Raw genomic sequence first — 22,059 nt, forward strand, 5'->3', positions numbered from 1 at the left:
AATGCCATTACATTCACTCTTACATTCTCTCTCTTGGCTCACTCTGTAAGCTCTTCAACTGTCTGGCTGGTCCTTCTTTAACCCTTTTGGTGTGTTCAAAGGTGGCATTATCGCCTTCCCTTTACTTAATCCTATGTGACTTGAGTAGGCTATTAGTACACCAAAAATAACTGAAAATTTATGCTGAGGTTAATCAACAAATGTCTTGATTTATTTGAAAAGGCTGGACTGGAAAAGTAATGTGAAAGGCAGAGTTAGTGTTAATATGTTGGCTTCAGCCAGAATTGTTAAAGACTCTGAATAACATCGCATTGTTAGGATTAGAAACAATTCCTTACCCCAGAGAAATTTCAACCTTATCACCTGGTTACTAATAACTTCTGCTAATTAATAATGCCAACCTTAGGCTATTTGGGTTCAGCTTCTACATACAGTTGGCACTTGAACAACAGGGGTCTGACCTGCATATATCCACTTATGTGCAGATTTTCTTCTGCCTCTGCCACCCCTGAGACAACAAGATCAGGTCCTTCTCTTTATCCTCCTCCTCAGCCTACTCAGCATGAAGATGAGGATGAGGACCTTTATGATGATCCAATTCCACTTAAGAACTAGTACATATATTTTCTCTTCCTTTAGAACATTTTCTTTTCTCTAGCCTACTTCACTGTAAGAATACAGTATATAATGCCTATAACATACCAAATATGTGTCAATCGGCTATTTATGTTATGGGTAAGGCTTTTGGTCAACAGTAGGTTTTTAGTAGTTAAGTCTTGAGGGAGTCAAAAGTTAGACACGGATTTTTAACTGTGTGGGGTGTTAGATGCCCTAACCCTCATGTTGTCCAAAGGTCAACTGTGTTGTTTTCTTACTGTTTTCTTTATCCACATCCATCAGATGGAGATCTCAGCCAGCCCCACCAAAAACATGGTTTTGCTTGTACTTTCTATTCAATACGTTTATTCATGGGTAGTGCAAATAATGTTATTAATTCATTGGGTAAGTCAACGGATATCCCAAGATGTAATGCCCAGTCTCATGTATTTCAAATGCAATGCCTGACTTGAAGACATATCTAGAAGTGTATATTTGTGCTACCAGGGTAACAAGAACACTCAGGATCTTGTGAATATTTGGTCTGTTTCTGGATCATCTCAAAATGTAGAAATTATCATATCCATTAACCTAGATTACAGGTAGGAGATCTTTGGGCTAGAGAAGTTTAATGACACATGTTTACCCAGGTACAGGGAACAAGTTATCAGCAGTTCCTGAAAGCAGTCTCTGGCTTTCCTACTTAGAACATAGATTCCTATTCAGCTACCTGATCTGGGCTAGGAGGTAGTGAGCTGACATTTAGTTAAATTATTTTGTATCAATACCATATAAAGCTTTCAGTACTGTAGTATTTGAAAACAGTTTCAAAATACCCACCAGGTCACAAATATTTTATGAACCCTAGAGAGTTTTAAGGGCCTTATCCTTGTGAGTACTGGTAAGGATTAGTATAATTACTTTAACTGTCTGTGTCCTAGGGTTAGGAATTTGGCCTATAACCTTGTATCATCATCTTTTCTCCATAGTGACCATTTCCACCACCCTCTCTTCCATGTCCCACAGTATCCTTTACCTATCTCTTCATATACCACAGTGTGCTACTATTAAATTCCTATCTGAATGACTGTACCATTGTCTGTGAGCTTCTTGGGCTCAAGAATAAAAGCGCATTCAATGTTTGATGCAGTGCCTGACACAAAGGTACTCAATTACTCTTTATTGTTGTTATTAATCAATATGCAGGGAAAATCCTCATATCCTTGTTATTCTATTCACATACTTGGCCTACTATACACATTTCTTTTCTAGAGGTATGCTTAATGTGTTATACCTTGCCTAACGCAGGACCTGTTGCATGCTTGGTATTTAATAACTTCTGTAGGATGAAAGTCATCATGCACTAGACAGGTATTTTAACAACTGCCAGGAGATGTGTTTAGAGGATGTCTAGTGTGCATAATATCAAGCATGGAAAATTGTCATACTCCTGAGCAGCCACAGTCTGGTTGTCCTTAGGGCTGTATTCAAGGCTCTATTTTCATAATTCCTACTCTCCTTTGGCTTTAATTATCTGCTCTTCGGATAACTCCCAAGTCCATCTATCCAACCCAGACTTTTCTTTAGAGCCCCAGACCCATGTATCTGTCTGCCTTCTGGGTACCCCAGTTGGGTATACTATAGGCACCTCAAACTCAATTCCTCCTAAATAGAACTCATCATTTTCATCTCCTCTTCAAAGCAAATATTACCACCAGCCCGCCCAGTTGCACGTGATAGAAAAAAAGCCTTCCCTCATCCCTCTCTCCCTTATCCTCCACAACAATTCAATCAGCACACCTGTCAACTCTCTTCTATAATTGTTTGGCCCAATTGTTTTTCTCCATTCCTCAGACTCACCCACCAGATTCTGTTTTGTTCCTCTCCAGTCCAGATTCTACAACAAAACCAAAATAATCACTATTTTAATAAAATATTACTCCATTGCTGAAAAGTCTCTACTGTTTTCCCACTGCATTTAGGATAAAGCCTAAACTCTTAACATGGCTTTCAAAGCTCTTGAGAACTTCCTTGTCTCATGACATTCTTGCCCTTTCAAACCTCAATTTGGCTGCTGCTTCTCAACATGCAGCCCTCACCACAATGTTACCTCCTCAAAGACATGTTCCCTGACTACCTTGGCTAAAGGCTAGCTAAAGCAGCCCTACCCCCACACCACTCAATTTGTCTCTTATTACCTTATATTTTTAAAATGAACTTGTCAATACATGGGGTTAGCTTATTAATACTTCCCTATTTGTTGTCTGTCTTCCTCCACCAGGATTTAAGTTCCTCCTCAGTGTATATAATACTCAAAGCTGTACCTCCAGATTGTAGAACAATGCTCGGCATATAGTAGGCACTCCATAGATATTTGTGGATCTACTGAAGACTCCTTTATATTCTTTTCATTTCCACAATTATATCATCCTCTACATCTCTCCTTAGGGACCTTCGTGCGTGCTGTTTCATACATCCCTTTTTCACACTATTCTTTTAAGCTTACTAAATACTATTCAGCTTAAATATCATTTCTTCCAAAAAGTCTTTCCTAATCTCAGAGTCCCTCTGTGGCATTCTCACATGTCAACTTGATCATTTTCTGTCAAGAACATTTGACACTGTTGGAATGGTTGTATAAATAGCTGACTTCCACTCTAGACTTACACATTTTTTTGTTGTTCACAGTTATGTTCCCAGGGCCTAGTATCGTGCTTAGCACATAACAGGAGCTCAATAATAATTTGAGGAGGAATGAATGGATGAAATGTGTTTCAGAAACAGTGTTTCTGTTCTGTGGGAAATTTATTTTCAAATCAGACTCTTAATAAATACTTCCTCCCCAAAAGGTGAGAAACACTCTCCTCTCACCCTGGCATATAGATCCAGTGGAGAAGAGTGCTGATTGCACAGGCAGTAAGGACTAGAAAGCTGAGCTGTAGCACCAAGCAGACAAATAGCGAAGCTATTCCTAATGTGGTAAGTAATTAGCACACATTTGGCAGAGTGTATTGGAAGGAGCAAACCTCCTTAGCAGTATACTTGGAAAACACTCAGGACTTAAAGCTGAGAAAAAAACAAGGAGCAATTGCAAATAGATACTAAGAAAAATCTTTACATAGTAATAAAGACCTTGAAACATGGAAACATCATCCCAGAGAGATAAGTACGGGACAAGAACAGAATGTAGTATGTGGCAGAATCTCCAAAATTAGGACTAGATGGAAGAAGAAAACTCTGACTGTTTCTACAACCGAGATTATTTTTTCTCTTGTCTGAACCAATCTAGCAAAAATTTTTTTTCTAATTTTTTAATGAAGAAGGAGTTGAAGATTAGTGTCCAAATTCTATTTTATGGTTGCTCTAGTTGATGTATAGGGGGTTCTTCCTAAGTTAGTTATATTTCTTAAAGTGAACGTTTTCATTGGCAGTTCGTATTTTTGTGTTTTTATAAAGTCCTGATTTTTTTAAACTCCTGCTTCGGCCTCCCAAAGTGTGGGGATTACAGGTGTGAGCCACCATGCTCAACTGTACATTTGGACTGGATAGCTGCCAGCAGTCAAAATGTTGGCTCTCAAATTTGTTAATTTGTAGTTTGGTCTAAAGAAGTTTATTTCTCTCTGGGTATGCTACCTAAAATTCCATGGACTCATTTGGAAGATTGTGAAATTCATCAAATGACTTGCCCAACCAAAGGGTACTAGGGTGTCCTCATGGAAGATAGCCTACCTGGGGCTCAAGAAAACAGTTCTGCCTGTGTTCTGCCATAACTGAGCATGGTCCGATTTCTTACCTCACGTCTGTGTTCTCCCTTGCCTATTAGTAGTCCCATAGTGTCTCTAAAGAAGGACTTTGTGATCTTAGCAAAGCGTTAAAATTAGGGTTGCCAAATAAAATACAGCAAATAAACAAATATAAGTTTAGGGCATTCTTATACTAAAAAGGTATTCACCATTTATCTGAAATTCAAATTTAACTGGGCATCCTGTAGTTTTTATTTGCTAAATCTAGCAATGCCAATTAAAATTAATTTATCATTAAAAGAAAAATTCCATTTCTTTCCGTTCTCTGCCCACCATCATAAAAGGCCAAAAAAAAAAAAAAAAAAAAAAAAAAAAAAAAAAATAGTTGCAGAAGGAAGTAAAACAAGGAATTTTCACTGGTGTCAATTGCTTTTTCATGCAACATAAATGTTTAATTACTGAGACTTCCTTTTTCCTTCCTTTCTTTTCTCTTTCTTTCTCTCTTTCTTTCCTTCCTTTCCTTCCTTTCCTTCCTTTCCTTTCTTTCCTTTCTTCCTTTCTTCCTTTCCTCTATAACTCTTGCTCTTTCACCCAAAGTGAGAGTTCAGTGACACAATCATTGGCTCACTACAGGCTCAATCTCACCCTCCTGTGCTCAAGTGATCCTCCTGCCTTGGCCTTCCAAAGTGCTGGGATTACAGGCATGAGCTACCACACCCAACCTGAGACTTCTTAAAAATAGGAGAGGGTTGAGAATGTACTGGGAGAGGAGGCATTTTGAAGCCAGTGATTGGATTACCACACATTATCTTTTGTTGTTCATGACTTCATTAACATAGCAGTTAGTGTGTTTTGCTGCATTTATCTCCTTTGATAAAGTTAGGTGCTCATGAGATTGTGAACTCAATTCTCAGGAATATGGTTAACTTCTGGTTTAGAAGCCACAAACTACATTATATACCACAACACACTAGGGACAAAAGGGGCCGTTTGATAAGTCATAAACAACTAGCTGATTGATTGGTTCTAGGAATTTAAATATCTAGGCATTCATTTTAATTAAGCACTTCATTGGAAAACACATAACACAGACTACAGTCGCTAGAACTGTGACAGCTATATTGCAATTTTATAGCCCAAAATTTAATCAGCAGGTGCTGATTAATCCTGCTCTAAAAATCTTCCATAGCAAGGCAGTTGCTCAGATTCTCTATGCTTCAAAAGGGGAAGGGGGGATAGTTGAGGCTGCTGAGAAAATAGATGGCCAAGCTTTTACTTTTACTTTTGCTCCCTATTTTTCTGGGAGTTTTGATCTCAACTATAAGCAAATTCCCCTCTTCAGCACCAGTGTTGACATGACCATAACAATATGTTTAAGACCATAAAAAGAATCCCATTTCAAAACTATCCAGCTCTGAGTTTAAAGGGCTAGGTTTCCATCGCTAACTTTCAGTCAGTAAAACATAAGTTTCCCCCCAGCACAACCCCCAGCCCTCCCCATTTCCTTTCAGTTCTCTCCCCTCAAATTGCACAGATTTCTCTCCTGGACCCATTCTATATTTTCTCACAGCTCCTCTCTGGGTCATCTCTACCTGTCATTATTTTAGCTCTTTGATTTTACTAAACAATATGTTGTTTCCCACACGTATGCTTGTCCTAGAATGCCCGCATCTTCCTTGGCTTAGCAAAATCCTCCTCATGCTTCTTTGAATGCCCAGACCAAATGTCATCCCCTCGAGAAGCTTTCTCTGTCATCCACCCCAGACTATGCCAAGTATCTCCTTCTGTGACCCCACAATTACTTTGATGTGTCTATATCATCAGGTTTATGTAGAGTGGGCAAAAATTTTTACATATTTATTTTATCTGCTTATAAAATAAAGCTTGCTTATTTATAGAAAAGGTGAAAAACAGAAAAGTATACAAAACAAAAAATTATCAATAATTCTACCATTCAGAATACAATGTCAATATTTTGGTGTATTATCTTCTAAACTTTTCTCTATGCATGGTATGATTGCTTAATTACAAAAATTCCCCCAATTTTCCATCCCTGCCTGTATTCTTACCACTTGATATGTGACCTTGAAACTCCCTCTATCGAGAGAGAGAATCTCTTCCCTCCACCCCTTTAGTTCTTGTCATGACTTAGTTTGGAAAATAGAATGTGGCATAAGTGATGGTGTGTCTATTCTGAGCCTTGTACCTTTCTGCTCTCTCTTGAAGCCCAGATACACTATGAGCACAACCCCAAGCTAGCCTGCTGAAGAATAGATCATTTGAAGAATAGATAAATCATCCAGTCTGAGATCATTCTAGAGTAGCCCACTCCGAATTGCCATGCCAGTTAAAATCAAAGATGCCCAAACAAGCCCAGCTGAGATAAACCTAGATGTAAAGAACTGCCCAGCTGAGCACAGCCTAAATTGCCTGCAGAATTATGAGTGAAATAAATGGTTTTTTGATTAATCATTAAGTTTTGGGGGAGAAGTAGTTCGTTATGCAGCAATAGCTTACTAATGCACACACATTTTTACATAGTAAAGATTACACTGATTATAACAAGTTTGTACCTTCTTTACTTTTTTTGTGTGTGTGTTTTTTGTAGAAATGGGGTCTCACTATGGTGCCCAGACTGGTCTTGAATGCCTGCGCTCAAGTGATCCTCCCTCCTTGAGCTCCCAAAGTGCTAAGATTATAGGCATGAGCCTCTGTGCCTAGCCTCTCCTAATTTTTAAATTATAATTATATGATTAAAAAATTGTTGCCAAGTTTTATGTTTATCACTGCATGACAGTCTATCTTATGGATGTAGCATAACGTTTTAACCATTTTTCTATTCTATAACTAGGTTGTTATAAAAAGTTATAGAGAGCACAGTGTAATGGGCATATTTAAACTAGAAGTAGAATTATTGGGCCAATAGCCATAGAAACATTTTGAAGGTCTTTGATACATGTTGACAAATTCCTTTTCAGAAAGCTTACAAGTTTCTGCACTGTCACTGGTGCTGCCTCTGATGGCTTATCTCACCACAGTCTTGCTGCAGTTAAGTATTAATTTTGAATAAACTGTAAATTTTATGGTAAAAAAATCAGCATTCTAGTTTTTATTTTTTGTAAGTTAAGTTTGACTGATGCTCTTTTCTTATTTTCTATTTGATATGGTTTGGTTGTGTTCCCACCCAAATCTCATCTTGAATTGTGGCTCCCGTAATCCCATGTGTCATTGGGAGGTAATTGAATCACAAGGGTGGATTTTTCCCATGCTGTTCTCATGATAGTAAGTCTCATGAAATCTGACGGTTTTATAAAGAGCAGTTCCCCTGCACATGCTTTCTTGCCTGCCGCCATGTAAGTTGTGACTTTGCTCCTCCTTGCCTTGTGCCGTAATTGTGAGGCCTACCCAGCCATGTGGAACTGTGGGTTTATTAAACCTCTTTTTTTTTAAAATGAATTACCCAGTCTTGGGTATGTCTTTATTAGCAGGATAAGAACAGACTAATACACTATTTGTATTTATTCTTTTATGAGTGATCTCTTCATACACATTGTTAATTTATCTTTTCCTCTTTCTTTTCAGTAGTTGTGTTTTGATTTGCATGTTCTCTATATTAGTAGCATATATTACCAATAGTTACTATTTACTTAATGACTGCTAAGAAGTAAGCACATCACATAAAGATTCTCTTCTAAATCTATGCAACAATTTTTTCAAGGTAAGTTCTAGTATTCTTTTTACAGATGAGAAAACTGAAGCCTAAAGAAGTTCAGTATCTTGTCCAAGGTTATATGTGGAAGACTCAGGTTCCAGAGTCTGGCTCTTCCTTTTGGATACTATTACTTCACTTTGTCTATCACAATTTTGCAAGAATTTTTTTTCCCTTACTTGTCAGTTACCATATTACAGAAAGATTATCTCTTCACAAGTTCATGTGTCTTTCCCACTAGCTAGATTGTAAACTTCTTATGGTTGAAATAAAATCGTTGTACCTCCTGCACCTTACATGGTGCCCAGACAAAATATATATTCCATAAATATTTGTCAAAGTGAATGATTTGCTCTCATGTTGATACCGATATCTTGGTGGCCAAATTTGTCGTCTGATGGGCTACTATATACATTATGATGTTCGTTTCCCCCAATTAGATGTTATAAAATAAACAGGCCAATTACATTAGATCATCTTACTTTGTCGATTTATGTTTTCCACAAGTAGATAGCAATGATTCATGATTAATAATCATGATTGAAAACAGCTATCACTGGGTTCCATCATCCCCCCAAATGATAAGATCCTGGATAACCTGGGTAGAAAATTATTCACAGCACTGTCCAATCCTATTCTTCATTACTCGAATCTGGCCAAAAATACAGAAGTTGTTGGTGATCAGCCCAACTATTTCTTGAAAAATAGTTGTGGAAAAAAACTAAATTTAGTTACTGAAGTCAAGGTCCATGTACAACTTTCATGACCTTTCTTATATATTAGTCACTTTGAAAATAAGATCCAAAGTTGTGCTTAAGAGGAAATTAAGTTTACATAATAATACATTGAACTAGTGACTCATTTTAGAGTTTTAGATTTGAAAGGCTGCATTATCCTGTCTTAAAATTCACTGTAAATTGGCCCAGTTTTTAACTTTGTCACTTTTCTCAATGCCAGATTCTACCTGCTCCTTCTATGGAATAATAGGAATTCTATGGAGTAATAAAAAAAGTTCTGATTAGATTCATAAAAAGAAGTCTTTCCAATCTGCATGTGTTCTGTTTCTGGGTACAGTTATATCTCCTTGGAAACAGGAAGGATGATGCCCATATATTTTTGCACAATGAAATAGCTACTAGGTTAACAAATGGGGTCTCATAGATGCTTACTAAAATTTGTGTGTATATGCTTTCTAAAGCAAATCAAAATTAAATAAGCAAGACTCTTTTCTTTCCTGGCGGGACCCCTAGCTGCCTTGGGGACAGACTGACAGAACTGCTAGCTTCAGCCGAGGGAAGAGTTGAAATCGTCTGGAAATGCTGAGCCGTGCCTTTGCAGGAATGTGCAGCACCTGGCACTAGTATTTTAAAACCCTCTAGAGAGAGTCACCAGTGTTTTTAAAAGCTGAGCAACAACTTGCTGAGCTCCAAACTAGGTCAGTGAACATAGAAGATGAAACTTCCTGTTAAGATCAGTTTCTCATTATTATTTAATAACAGTTTCAAAAGCAAGGTAGGCAGTGGGTCGGGGGGACATGCTGACAGTGAGGAATCCACTTTCTTAGACTCATACACACAGGATTTCTCAAACAAAGGAAGACCACCTGGCTTCAAAATTCTGAAATCTGTTTAATAATATCCCAATAATTTTTCATTTATGTTTTACAGTAGAGGTTATCAACCACTATTTTAGTAGATTAAAATTTTCTAGCAAATATTTTCTCTAAAATTAATATTGGCTCAGTAACATGCAGATAGGTAAGTAGCATAGCATAAGTAGCTTAAAAATATCCAAGTATCCAGATGTATGTGAATTTATTGTTTGATAAATCTAATTTTTCAAATGTTAGGGAATAAATAGCATGAATACCAGAGGCCATTTACCTATTTTGAGGGGAGAAAAGCTAGATTCCTGTCTCATAGCCTGCATAAAATAAATGCCAAAATAACAGCAAAATATTAGAATTATAAAATATTACAAAAGATCTTGTATTCTGTTCTTCGTTAGTCCCACACATTTTCTTACATTTATTTATTTCTGGTTACTATATGCATATTCAGTTGATGTGTATGAATAGGATATTCCTTTCAATTTAGCTTCTATCTGATTTGTTAATATCAAAGAAAGCTGTTTAATATTAATCTTGTATCCAGCCACTTTCTTAACTTTTTAATAATTCTAACAGTTGTTTTAAGTTTTGTTTTTTGCTTTTTTTTTTTTTTCTACCACCCAGGCTGGAGTACAGTGGCATGATCTCGGCTCACTGCAACCTCAGCCTCCCGGGTTCAAGTGATTCTCCTGCCTCAGCCTCCTGAGTAGCTGGGATTACAGGCATGTGCCTCCATGCCCAACTAATTTTCATATTTTCAGTAGAGATATGATCTCACCATGTTGGCCAGGCTGGTCTCGAACTCCCGACCTCAGATGATCCACCCTACTTGGCCTCCCAAAGTGCTGGGATTGCAGGCGTGAGCCACCGCGCCTGGCCAGTTGTTTTAAGTTTTGATTGAATCTCTTTGATTAAATATGTGTATGCATATGCATATTCATGTATGTCTTTTGTTGGTTTTATTTAATTAGCCATAAACTCTAGAATTCTGTTTAACTAGTGATGACAGCAGGCATTTCTCCAGTTTCCATCTTCAAGTAAATATAGTCACTACTTCCACATGTAATTTTGTTTGCTACTGATTTTTATTTCAAACTCTTTATTGTTTTTAGGCATTTTGTTCTATTACAATTTTACGTAGAATTTTATGAATTGTTTATTTTATTAAATATATATTTTATAATTGTTCAATTTTTTTTCTCTTTTAAGTAATAAAATAGATTAAAGGTAAAAATCTACTGAATAGTAGCTTTGCTTAGGTTAAATATTTAATAAAATACATAAGTAATATTTATTGCTATTTTTGATTCGACCTAGCCTTTTTGGAATAAACCGTACCTCATCATGATTAATTTTTTTAAATGTCTCATATGACTCTTTGCTAATGCATTATTTGGATTTTTTGTATCTAAATTCATAAATGATATTGGTGTATAATTTCTGTTTGTGCTTGCTTTTTCCTTTTCTAATATAATTCTTTGATGTTTCCAATATCCTCTATTATTGGTCTTTTCAAATTTTCTGACTGATCTGGAATCAAATTTGATAATTTAAATTTTCCTGGAAATGTCTATTTCATCTATATTTTTCAAATTAATTGTTACACTATATATTTAAATTTTCTTAATTCTTTTAGTTTTAACTGTATTTGTAATTATAACATTTTTTCATTTCTGAATTTGCATATTTTTGCTCATCCTTTTTTTGTCTTTTATTTCTCCTTCAAATCAGTGTTTACATTTTTTTGTCAAGTTGTTACAACTTTGTCATTGTCTTTTGTTCTTTTTTGGCTTAATTGCATCGTTCTTAAAGAGAGTTTTCGAGTCCATTTTCTTTGTGGTCAACTGCATGAATATATATTTGCCTTAGGTTATATACAAAGTTCTATATGTCCATTAAAACAAATGTATTATTTGTGTTAATTAAATTATTTCTGTATTTACTGATTATCTATTATGTTCTGAACGCTGCATGATGTGCCAAGTGTGCAGTGGCACAAAGACAGAGCATTCCTATTTACTGCTATGTGACATTTATTGTATGGGATATACCACAGTTTGTTTATTCAGTCACTTTTTTTTTTTTTTTTTTGAGACGGTGTCTCACTCCGTCGCCCGGGCTGGAGTGTAGTGGCCGGATCTCAGCTCACTGCAAGCTCCGCCTCCTGGGTTCACGCCATTCTCCTGCCTCAGCCTCCCGAGCAGCTGGGACTACAGGTGCCCACCACCTCGCGCAGCTAGTTTTTTGTATTTTTTAGTAGAGACGGGATTTCACAGTGTTAGCCAGGATGGTCTCGATCTCCTGACCTCGTGGTCCGCCCGTCTTGGCCTCCCAAAGTGCTGGGATTACAGGCTTGAGCCACCGCGCCCGGCCTATTCAGTCATTTCTTAATGAATATTTGGATTACTTCCAGTTTTTAGTATTATAAATATTCTATGAACTTTTGTGTTTAAGTTTTTGTATGGAAGTACGTTCTCATTCCTCTTGGGTAAATAATTAGAAGTGGAAAGCTTTAGTCTCATGGTAGCCATATTATATTAATCTTTATTGACAGCACAAAATTGAATTTGGACTTTGGAACTAAATGTGGATTTTGCCTTGTAAGAGGACAGTGGAATCTTGACATATTCATGGATCCAACTGAGCTGTAAAGTCTCATATATGTTACTTTTTATGCTTTCTTATTGTTTTTCTACTTAAAATATGTTTTCCCTGATAATTTTCACTTTTCTGTTGTATATTTTCCAGAATATGAATATATTACAGGGTAATAGTACCATCAAGAGGTTCTACAAAAAGTAGTTTCTGTCATTAAATAAAATGAGAAAATGCTTCTTAGAGATTTACAATTCATACTCGTATTTTAAGGACTATGAGAAGTCCTGCTTAAAACTACTCAGTGATTTCCCCTTGCTTTTATACCAAATGCCAGATTCCTAACACAGCTCATGAACTCCTTGCACTCTGACCCCTACGAACCTCATGACACTCTGACTTGATTAGTTCAGTGAATGTACCAAGTTCCTTCCAGCTTCAGGACTTCGCACAAATGATTCTTTCTGCCAGAGCTCTTTTCTGTATCTCCACACACCTGGATAATCTCTCATAATTCTTCTGGTTAACAAATTAAATATAATATCATTACAGAAACCTAGAACGTAGATCAGGTCTACATTCTAAACTCTTAGAGCATCCTGTGCTTTTCTTCTGTAGCACTGGTTACAATGACAATTGCATAGTTACATGTGTAATAATTTGATTTACGGCTGTTTTTGTAGCTGGAATATAAACTCCATAAAAGTAGGAACTTGTCTGTCTTGTTTCCAATAGTCACCGTATCTGCCTGTTTTAGACAAATGGTAGACACTTCATAAATATGTATTGAATGAATCAAGAATCCAAGTAATTTTACTTAATCCTATATTTCCAAAGCTTATTTGACATCTCTCTTCCTAATTATCTTGCAGAATTAGTATTCAGTCAATAATGTTCTTAGGAATGGAGCTGTGTGTGTTTGTGTGTGTGTGTGTGTGTGTGTGTGTGTGTGTGTGTGTTGCTGGTAATTACCCTATTTACTCACTTAATAAATATTTATTGGGTGCTGCTATGTGCTAGGCACTGTTCAAGGCATTCTTCTAGGCACTGATAATTCAGCAGTTTCTAAGCCCAGATAGTTTACCTTTAGCAATATTCAGCCAATAAATATTCAAAAGTAAATAATATATTAGTAATGAGTGTTGTGAAGACAAAAAAAAATAGATCAGGATAAGAAGATATGAAATGAAGGCTGAGCTTTAATTTAGAAAGGTTGTCAGAGGACTTCTCCCATAAGGTGACTTGTGAGTGAAGAGCCAAAAATAAATAAGCTGTGCTTGTTGTCTACGGGAAAGAGCGTTCCTGATAGAGGAAAGAGAAATGACAGAGTGCCTGTGGTGGGAACATGTGTAGAGATCTGAGTGCAGTTATAGCAAGAGAACAAACAGGGAGAATGGTCGGACTTGAGGTCAGAGAAGGTGGAGAAGGCACTGGGTTATGCGGGGATACAAAGGGCTTTGGATTAACTCCAAAGGATACGTGAAGACACTGAGCAGAGCAGGAATATAATGCATATTTTAGGAAGGGTACTAGCTCTTGTGTGGGGAGCATCTGTTGGAGGAGGAAACTTTCTAGGACTGTCTTATAACAATCTAGGTAAACAAAGTAGACTACAGTGTTAACGGCACAGGTGATGAGAGATGGTGAAATTCTGGATATATTAAATGTAAAGACACCAGGATTTGCTAATGGATTGTGTGTAGAAGACTGAGAGCTTAGACTGTGGATGAGAAAACCTAAGTTTGGTTTGATCATACTAAATTTGAGATGCCTGTAAGAAACCCAAATGAAGATATGGATAAAAATCTGTAAGTTTAAAGTCAGAGATGTCAGTTCTAGAGATATAAATTTGGAAGTCAACAGCCTACTGATACTGTTTAAACTAGGGACTGGATGAGATAATCAAATAAGTGAGTATAGATCAAAAAGAAAAAGAGTCTAAGGACTAAGCCTTTGGGACTTAAATGTTATATCATCTATAGTAGTTAAAATTGAAACATCATCATATAAAAGTGAAATGGACATCTTTTCTTTTCTCTCTATCTCCTGGATTTTTTATTGTATGAGAAAATTTCTCTTTTCATTCGTTTTTTGAAACATATCTTCAATAATTATTTAGATTGGTGTATGCTTCCAGCTTTTTCATTTTTATTATTTTATACTGATTCATTTATCAAGTAGTAGCACATGAATTAAAGTAAACACTTTCAGAATTGGTATTAGTCTTTTATGTCTGTGAATATCTTTTCTTAATATTTGAATTACAACTCCACTGAATATGGAATTCTTGAGTTACAGTGATTTTCTTTGTACTCAATAGTTACTGATCTATTATCTTCTAGTAGTTAATGTTAAAAGGAGAAATCTGAGTCCATAGATATTTCTTACCCTTTGTAGTCAACAGTTTATGTGTTTGTTGGCTTTTATTTACTTATTTGTAATTATTGATGTTTGTTTGTTTGTTTTCTTTTTTGTCTGACTAGATGCTCATGTTTTTTTTTCCTCATAAAATTAAAAGTTTCCACGACATATTCAGATCTTCATTTCTGTAACGTTTTCAGATTTTAGTATTAAAGTTGTACTTTCTCCATACAATTAATTATAGAACTTTCTATGTTTTCATTATTTCTTTATTATTTATTGTGTTTTCTATTTTATGCTATTGTTAAAGCTGTGTTATTTACCTTCAATATTGTTTAAATTATGTTGAAGGTAAATAAGGCGACTTTTACTATTTTCCAAACTCTTCTATGTAGTGCAGGCCTGTTTAAATTCTCTGTTTCTTCTCAGGTCATTTTTATTAATTTATATCTTATTAGTAAATTATATGTCAACATATAATTTCAAATAGGTTTTCAAATATGGCCCTACAGAGTTGCATGTTGTATTATTTTCTAATTTTCAGAATTTCTTCCTTATCTAGAATTATGTTTCCTTTTCCTTTTGTTTTTATACTTTTACTCTCTCTCTCACTTTACTCTTGAAACAGAATTGTGCAGAGTCTATTTAATACTTCTTTGAAATGAACAGTTTTTGGAGTTATTAATCTTTTCCAACATTTTTGGTTTTGACTAATTGTGACACGTATTTATTCATTCTCCTCTACTACTTTTTTAAAATCCTTTTGTTCCTTTATAATGTTCTTAAATTGAGTACTAAGCTCCTTTGTTTTATATATCTATTTTTTAAATAGCATTTTTATTTTATAAACTTAAACATTTAAGTAAAATTTACTAAAAATTTTTCTCTGAGTAGAATTTTAGACATTTTCTATAGGTTAATATAAAGCACACCTCTTTTGTTTTTTTTTTTTTTTTAGACGGAGTCTGGCCTCTGTCCCGCTCAGGCTGGAGTGCGGTGGCCGGATCTCAGCTCACTGCAAGCTCCGCCTCGCCAGGTTCACGGCCATTCTCCTGCCTCCGCCTCCCGAGTAGCTGGGACTATAGGCGCTCGCCTCGTCGCCCAGCTAGTTTTTTGTATTTTCAGTAGAGACGGGGTTTCGCCGTGTTAGCCAGGGTGGTCTCGATCTCCTGACCTTGTGATCCGCCCGTCTCGGCCTCCCAAAGTGCTGGGATTACAGGCTTGAGCCACCGCGTCCGGCCAAAGCACACTCTTAATTGCCTTCTAGAGATTATAATTTCAATTTTGAATCAATGGCTTTATAAGGATACTTTTCTTAATTTCTAATCAGCTGAGATTTTATGCCATCTTTTCTTCATTTGTAATTTTATTAAAATGAATGCACTCTATAAAATCTTTCCTTTAAGAATTGTTAAAATTTGTTTTATGACAGTCACATGGGAGATTTCTGTAAATATTCCATGGTCATATACAACACATTTATATTTATTTTTTAAAGAGGTAAAATTCTCTCTCCTTTTCTTCATGCACACACATATACTTGCATACACACATGTACATATATACACACGCACACATACATATATGAGTGCTTATGAAACTTAATTTGTTGATTATAGCATGCTGTCTCCATGCTCTTACATACTGTTGTTTACCATATCTGTTTGATTATGTGCCTTTGATGCAAACAACCAATAGGAAAATAAATATAAGTTATGAACAGGCACTTTACAGAAAAGGGTCTCATAAAGCCAATACAAATATTGGGAAATATTTACCATCATTAGCATTAGGTGTGTGCAAACCATGAAAACAATGACCCACCATTTTATACCCATTTAATACACAAATTTTTTTTAAAGTCTACAATATTCAATGTAAGACAGACTGTGGACAGAGAGAATCTTTATACAGTGCTCTACACTTTGAAAGCAAGTCAGATATCATTTTCTAATGTTAAATAGTCACCTATCCTATATGCTTAGATATATACCTAAGAAACACTCCATATCTACAGCAAGAGGCATGTATGAGAATACTCATTACAGCACTGGTTAACAAAGTTAAAACCCTGTAAAATCCCTAAATTTCATCAATGAGAGAATGGGAGGATAACTATGGCTCAGTGGAATGTTGTATTATAATAAAAATGAGCTACAGTAACATACAACAAGATGGATGAATCTTATTAATAAGCTATTAACAAAAAGTAAATCTCCAAAGATTTTACACGTGAAATTCCTTTGTATAATGTTAAGAATTGTGTGTGTGTGTGTGTGTGTGTGTGTGTGTGTGTGTGTGTGTGAGATTTGAGAACATATAGATGGAAGGGAATTATATAAAAAAGGAAAACAAGTGTGTGTTCGACTCAGGTGGTGGAAGGGAGTGGGGTAGAATAGGAGAGGGAGAGTATGGTTATAGATATAGGTTATTGTTGCTCTTCTGATTGTTTGGAGTAGGGTATCTCAGGTGTTTATGATGTAATGAAAAGACTACATTAAATATCCAGCTAACTAAATAAAGGTAGGCTGTGAATGGATCAATGATGAGAAAGTATCATGAATGAGGGATTATGAATAATCTATTTTTGTGAACCTGAGGTCAAATAAAAAATAATAAATTGGGCTTTTTTTTTTTTTTTTTTTTTAAATATATACAGGGTCTCACTCTGTAGCCCAGGCTGGAGTGCAGTGGCATGATCATAGCTCACCGTAACCTTGAATCCTTGGGCTCAAGCAATCCTTTCACCTCAGCCTTGAGAGTAGCTAATACTACAGATATGCACCACCATGCCCAGCAAATTTTTTTTGTTGTTGTTTTTGAGGCAGGGTCTCACTTTGTCACCCAGGCTGCAATGAAGTGCCACAATCACAACTCATTGCAGTCTTAACGTCCTGAATTAAAGTGATCCTCCTGCCTCAACCTCTCAAGTAGCCGGGACCACACCCTGCTGATTTTGCATTTTTTGTAGAGATGGGGTTTTGCTATGTTGGCCAGGCTGGTCTCAAACTCTGGGCTCAAGCAATCCTCCCACCTTGGCCTCCCAAAGTGCTGGGATTACAGGCATGAGCCTCTGCGCCTGGCCTAATTTTTTTTTTTTTTTTTTAATATGGTTTTGTAGAGACGGGACCTCCTCATGTTGCCTAGGTTGGCCACAAACTCCTGCACTCAAGCAATTCTTCCACCTCAGCCTCCCAAAGTGTTGGGATTACAGACATGAGCCACTGGGCCCAATCTAAATTGGGCTTTTAAAAATCAACACACAATTTCTCTCTTTGATCTATCAATTAGCTTTAAACACTACCTGTCTGGTATTAGTATTCACACTAACTTTTTTGTTTGTTTGTGTTTGTCTGGTACCTCTTTGCTCTCTGCTCTATTTTCAGCGTTCTTTTATAAATCGTTTTAAATGTCTCATAAAATGAACGCTTCCTAATCTTTAACACGCACAAGACTGACCTGTATTTATTAAAAGTTTCTGTTCAGTGGGTCTGGGGTGGGACCTGGGATTTTGCATTTCTAGCAGGCTTCAGGGGATGCGAGTGTTGCTAGTTCCACACACTTCGAGTAACAAAGTCATAAAATATATATATCTGGTCTTTTCTTAACCAAGAAAGACTCAATCTGTATTTTAATAAGGGACTTTGGCATATTCACATTTAATGAAAACAATGCATATACTTAATTTTAGTGTTTCCATTCTACTTTATGTTTAATTTAGGGTTTCACATTTTTTATGCTAGTTGAATTGTCACTATTTATTCACTTTTTCTCTTGTTTGGAAATTCTAAAACCATTTTCTATTCAACTTATGGTGTTTTTCTGTTTCTCAACACCTGCAATTTATTCCTTAAACAAGTATTTCATAAATCCCTACAATCATTTGTTGAGTATGTTTATGTACTATTCTTGGAAAACAAAATGCCAACTGTTTCCTCCTTCCAAGACACTCTCTTCATCCACTGATTTCCCTACCCCAATACAATGAGATCTTTAGGTTATATTTTCCTTTCCTCTTTTTCCCTACAATATAACATCTTTATAACTCATTCATGCTTCTCCCACCTTTACAACCTCTAGGTATGGCTGAGGTAGCTATCTTTAGGTTTTACATTACAGCATCTGCTTTCTGTTCTAAGAATAGTATCTGAACAGTGATGTTGCTCATTATCCATCACTCTGTCATTATTCCTTTACATTCAATTACATATATTGCAAGGTGCCTTTCTCACTTCTCTTTCCTCTCCTTTTTATTTTCCCCTAATTTAGGTTCTTTCTTGGGATTCAAAAGTTGTTTAAAGTCCTTTTTATTAACTTTTTTTTCAGATGGGGTATATGAGTGACATATTTTCTAAATTCTTCTATATCTTCCTCTTATCCTGGTTGGTAGGTGATTGCCATCTTGACTGGATATAGAATTCTTGGGTTGCATCTACTGAATTTCAAAATTCAAAACATATATTTCAACTTCAAGAAAGTGTTTGTGCTGTAATTTATTTTCCTCATGGGCTCACAGTGTAATAATGATCATCATTATTTGGTTCAGATTGCCATCTATCTCCTCAGGAGTTCTTTATTAGGGAGCCATCTGAGTGAGGTGCTTGGCTTGTTCTTCTACTCTTTAGACACAGTGTTTTTTTCCTTTCTCAGCTCATTGCTGCATTAGCTCTTGGGGCTCAGGTTCACCTGCCATGTACTGTCCATGGAATCAGTGTCAGTGATGAAGCAGAAATAGTAATGTCTGTCCTTGTGGGCCAGTGGTATAATGGCCAACAGGTCATCTCTCAATAATCTTACCTTCAAGGGCTGATGCTTTTTAAACTTAGATGCCAGACACTTCTGCAGCTTCTGGGGAGCTGGGGAGACCAGTCAACCTTACCAACACCACTTGCTCATGTTTGTTCTGCTCTTTCTCTTGTAGATTCTCTCTACAAGACAACCTAGCTCAGTTTAGAAGGATTCTCAGGGCAAAGCCACTCTTAATTTGGCATGTGGAGCACACTGTAGTGCATAACAAGTAGTCAGGAGCATACCAGATGCCTCTCTACTACTGACAAATTCCAGACTCTTCAGCCTGGCATGGAAGGACTTTCTCCTCTTTTTTTTTTTTTTTTTTTTGAGACGGAGTTTTGCTCTTGTTGTCCAGGCTGGAGTGCGGTGGCATGATCTCAGCTCACTGCAACCCCTGCCTTCTTGTTTCAGGTGATTCTCCTGCCTCAGCCTCTCAAGTAGCTGAGATTACAGGAGCATACTACCACACCTGGCTAATTTTTGTATTTTTAATAGAGACAGGGTTTCACCATGTTGGCCAGGGTGGTCTTAAACTCCTGACCTCAGGTGATCCACCCACCTCGGCCTCCCAAGGTTCAGGGAGTACAGGCATGAGCCACTGTGCCAGGCCTCTCCTCTTACCTTTCTAATCTTAGCTTCTCTGTTCCCTTTCCTCTCACGCACCCATCCGGAAAATTCACTCTTCTATGTCCATGCCCACAAATAAGTTTTGGCACTCCTCCCTAGATTCTTCCTTCAGTCTGGCTGCCATATTCCTAACTATGATTGCTCCCTTCAGATTATTAGCAACACCATGGTCCCCACTACCCAGAGCTTGCTTCTGAGTTCTATGCATCATGGGTATTTGTCTAACCTGATAGGGAAAAGTCCTCTGATTACAATAAATTATGTCACACATCTAGATGTTCAGGGTTCTGCCATGATACCAGTCTTGAATAGAATTTTCCTATGATACCTTTTTGGAGGAGTTCTTCTGCCAGTATCTTCTGAATTAAAAGCCTAGAAAAACGTTGCAGGTATCGAACTACCATGTTAGACCTTAAGGAAAACGAAAGTTAATGTTATGTTTGAACAAATAAATCAACTTCTTCCCCTCTTTTCCATTTCTAAAGCAGTAACTAGTGGAATATAAATGTTTCTCTTTTCTTTTTCAACAGAAAGATCTGCGTTGATCAGCATGGTAGAAAGTTATGTTCAAAATGATTTTAGAATAACAGACAATGCTAATTATCTGGAAAAATTCCTTGATTGGCTGATTAATTCATTCTTCCATCAATTGCATAAACACTGATTAACTGCTTTGGGTCAGCCTCAACTCTAGTAGCTTTGTTTTAACATTTATGTTCATTCTTTGGATCTGGTTCTTTGATTCGAACAATTAGTGGTGGTGGTATGATTTTTGCTCTTATCACTCAGACTTCATAACTCTTGCTGTTTTGTCACTCTTAATATTTATATGACATCTAGTGAGTGATTGATCTTCTATAGGACCCTATGGTCACTCACATTTGCTTATCACTAGGACATAGGGGGCAATCCACAGATCTATGGCTGCCAATAAAAGTTGTTACCAAAAGTACCATTTCTTTTTTTTCCTGTGTGCTAATTTCTAATAACTCCTGTGCAGGAGAGCAATTACTGACAAAAGTCAGCCTCTGTTAATAGAGTTTATCACACTTCATCATATATCCTTTGTCGTTGGAAGCATTTTGACAAGCCCAGGGTTAATTAAAACCAAGAAGACAATAAAATACACCTAATCAAACATAACAGGTACAGAAATCAATTAGCAGATTTATAGTACTTTGGAGGTTTCCATAATGTATAAAATTCAAAGAAACTATCGTTTCCATTTCCTCAAGACAGTGTAATTAAATTTCTAATTGAAACTATTTTTCAGTAGGTAACGTACAGTCCGCCCAAGTTTTATTTGCATTAAAGTGGGGTCTACAGAGGTTGAAAGAGCCTAGGAAATTAAAAAGATCATTGAGTCATTTCCATTATTGTTATTTTTTCTATCTGAAAGTTGGGGAAAGTTATACTTTATAAAAGGAAGAGAAAGGAAAAGTGGTGCTTTGCATGATAAAAGAATAAGTGAAGTCTTCTTATATATCAAGGATCTCTGTTGTTACTCATTGCAAAAAAAAAAAAAAATCACCAAGGGAGAGTGAACATCTCAAATAACTCTCATGTAATGCACTAGTTTTGTCAGCATTGTTAAACAATTCATCTGGCTTGTTTTCTCAACTTGACAGATTCTTTTGACTAGATTGATTGCAATGATCCATTGCTTTGGTTTCATGGAGATGTGGCCTTAAATAAGCCATGTCTTTTTGAAGTTTTATTCCCCATCCAGCTAAGTGAAATGTGATGCCAGTCACCATGCGGGGAACACATTGTCTCAGTGGAGAATGGGTGAGGATCTGTATGGTCTAGTGTCTGAAAGGCTGTGTTCACTCCCCTTGTGGACTGGTTGACCAATGGGCATTTTCCTCTCTGCCTGAGGGTTTCTTCTTTAAATACTTGCCTACCTCTGCCTGATACTTTCTAGATTATTAATAAAATAACTTAATGCTATTTAACATATAAATGATCATATTCTTTACCTTCCACCTGAAATTATTCTTTTTTTTTTTTTTTTTTTTTTTTTTTTT

General features: G+C 36.4%; 1 long non-coding RNA gene across 1 annotated transcript in view; it reads left to right on the forward strand.

The window, feature by feature from the left end:
• The first annotated feature begins 9,184 nt into the window (after window positions 1–9,184).
• LOC108543083 (uncharacterized) overlaps window positions 9,185–22,059 on the forward strand; it is a 21,784-nt gene continuing 8,909 nt past the window's right edge. The window contains exon 1 of the long non-coding RNA XR_001889455.1: window positions 9,185–9,484. This is a non-coding gene — a long non-coding RNA (uncharacterized LOC108543083). The remainder of the gene's footprint in view (window positions 9,485–22,059) is intronic.

The sequence above is a fragment of the Rhinopithecus bieti genome, unplaced genomic scaffold (assembly GCF_001698545.2).
Source record: "Rhinopithecus bieti isolate Rb0 unplaced genomic scaffold, ASM169854v2 scaffold_23925, whole genome shotgun sequence".
NCBI lineage: Eukaryota > Metazoa > Chordata > Mammalia > Primates > Cercopithecidae > Rhinopithecus > Rhinopithecus bieti.